The sequence below is a fragment of the Limulus polyphemus genome, unplaced genomic scaffold (assembly GCF_000517525.1).
Source record: "Limulus polyphemus unplaced genomic scaffold, Limulus_polyphemus-2.1.2 Scaffold4175, whole genome shotgun sequence".
Classification (NCBI taxonomy): Eukaryota; Metazoa; Arthropoda; class Merostomata; order Xiphosura; family Limulidae; genus Limulus; species Limulus polyphemus.
Window position 1 is genome coordinate 98,088 of NW_013669785.1, and position 2,949 is coordinate 101,036.

General features: G+C 33.8%; 1 long non-coding RNA gene across 1 annotated transcript in view; it reads right to left on the reverse strand.

The window, feature by feature from the left end:
• The window catches only part of LOC111088643, a 10,340-nt gene extending 8,401 nt beyond the window's left edge, over positions 1-1,939 (reverse strand). Inside the window, exon 1 of the long non-coding RNA XR_002613103.1 lies at positions 1,837-1,939. This is a non-coding gene — a long non-coding RNA (uncharacterized LOC111088643). The remainder of the gene's footprint in view (positions 1-1,836) is intronic.
• Positions 1,940-2,949: the final 1,010 nt, after the last annotated feature.

Genomic DNA, 2,949 nt, shown 5'->3' on the forward strand with positions numbered 1-2,949 from the left:
AACTTGGACTGATATAAAACAATTAAGTAAACCAAGAGATGAATTAGACTGTTGTGAAACAATACAAGTAAACCAAGAGATAAATTAGACTGTTGTGAAACAATACAAGTAAACCACAAGATAAATTAGACTGCTGTGAAACAATACAATTAAACCAAGAGATAAATTAGACTGCTGTGAAACAATACAAGTAAACCAAGAGATAAATTAGACTGTTGTCATACAAGTAAACCAAGAGATTTAAATATACTGTTGTGAATCAATAGAAGTAAACCAAGAGATAAATTAGACTGTTGTGAAACAATATAAGTTTGTTTGTTTGTTTGGAATTTCGTGCAAAGCTACACGAGGGCTATCTGTGCTAGCCATCCCTAATTTAGCAGTGTAAGCCTAGAGGGAAGGCAGCTAGTCATCACCACCCACCGCCAACTCTTGGGCTACTCTTTTACCAACGAATAGTGGGATTGACCGTCACATTATAACGTCCCCACGGCTGAAAGGGCGGGCATGTTTGGTGTGACGGGGATAACAATACAAGTAAACCAAGAGATAGATGGGAATTTTATGAAATAATAGAAGTAAACTTGTGGTATTTTGATTTGTATTGTACTGTATTAGTAATGTAGTGGGTTAACAGTTTAATTCAGAAATTATGTGTGAGGATTTTTGGATTCGATATCCAATCGAGGAAATTACCAGAAATAAACATGGCGCCCAACTAGTGATCGTCTCACGACCTTGAGACAAGGGCTTGTTGTGAAAGGTGAAGAATGTGATAGCTTGAGTTGTTAAAACGTGCCCTACTAAACCTTTTAGCTCAGTTGTTAGAACACTCTCAGGCCACGGGTTCGAATCTTGTTTCAGGGAGAAGAAATCAGATTGAATTACCTCAAAGAAAATACCAAGTTTTCTTGTGGTTACTATTCAAATTGTACATTCGAGCCTGTTTCTTCTCGTACACCAAACGAGTGCTTTATTGACTGATCTAGTAAGTCGCAATACAATTCTCCATAGAAAAAATATAAACATTCATACCTTTAAAGTTACAGCGGCGTATTTACTTATACATTTTAGACATAACTGTAAATGTAATAATTTTTAAAAGAAGAAAGTGTGTAGAAATTAAGTGTTAAGTTTTAATCTGAATTAAGAGTCTCGAGTTTTTTAACACATACTGTCAAAATTGTGATTAATCAACAAAAGGTAAAAATCGTTATATGATACACGAAATTCAAGGCTGTAAGTCTATCAGTGAATTGATTGGAGAATAATGTTGTTCAAGGACAGAATTTCTGTGTTCTACAGTGAGCACTGGTTGACACCGTCGTCTCAGTACTGAATCATTGGGCTCGCATTTTATCTGGACTCTTTCTTTACACAGTTCAGGACATAACACCATTCTACACTGAACAATTTTACTGAATTGCTTAACTGGCCGTGCGTGACCTTTATTCTGTACATCAGTGTACACCGCTCGGTCGGCATCATGGAGGAGGTTATAAAACCAATAGATGGCAGACGGACACCTATCTTTCTATGTTTCAAAATGTTAAAATTTAGGAAATGTGCTGATTTCGGGTAAGACCCAACTATTGTGAAAATGAAAAACAATATATGGAACTGACACGGTTATTTCCATTTCCTGCTCTTTTTCAAGTAAAAAACTGAAATTAACATTTTATCCTCGATCTAATAGAACTTTCACGCGAAGCAACTATAATCTCAACGATTTCTTGCAGACTATAGTTCATGTTATAAATGTATTATAAGTTAAGACATGGTAGTATTCAACTGAAAAAGAAAAAAAACATTTATTATAGCTGCTAAAAACTCCACCTGTTTGAAAGCACGAAGTTGCTCCATGAAGTCCCACCACACATGGTATTCCATACTCTCGAGCTACAACCGCACCTGCAAATTAAAATATTAACCAATCAGAGAAATACAGCAAGAGGATTAGGTTTTCATGAAACGTGCCACCTTGAGCCTAAAAAATGTACTGGCAATAAACCTTTATTTTAATTCTTGAAAACTAGTTAATTATTTAAAAAAAACAAGGAAATGCATGACAAATTGAGCGTGTCCGAGAATGTGAATTAACTATAAAACAAGACTCACTTTAAATTTTGGATATCTCATATAGTTTAAACATTATACACCTAAAATGGCATAGAAAAAACACCGTTGTATAATCTTTAAAACACACAGTTCGTACTATTCATCGTTTATATGTATAAAAAACCTATAGTAATGAGATTCTTTGTCTGTATGTAACACAAAATACATATAGTAAGACTTCTTGTTTATATAAAAACAAAACACACAGTTAATAAGACTCTTTGTTTACATGTAAAACAAAACACATATTTCATGAAAATCTTTTTTTATGTACAAAACATACTTGCACAAGCACAACAGGAAGATAATATACAGCAGAGCACTGTTATGTAACGCAAAAACTACAGGGTGTTGTGACGTTACATACAAATACAGGAATGCGTGAGGACATTACACAAATGCAGCAGAATGCTATGACGGAATATAAATACAACAAGGTATTATTACATAACACACACAACATAGCAGAACGTTATGACACAACATAAATACAACAAGGTATTATTACATAACACACACAACATAGCAGAACACTATAACACAACATAAATACAACAAGGTATTATTACAGGACACGCACAACATAGCAGAACGTTATTATACAACATAAATACAACAAGGTATTATTACATAACACACACAACATAGCAGAACACTATAACACAACATAAATACAACAAGGTATTATTACATAACACACACAACATAGCAGAACACTATAACACAACATAAATACAACAAGGTATTATTACATAACACACACAACATAGCAGAACACTATAACACAACATAAATACAACAAGGTATTATTACATAACACACACAACATAG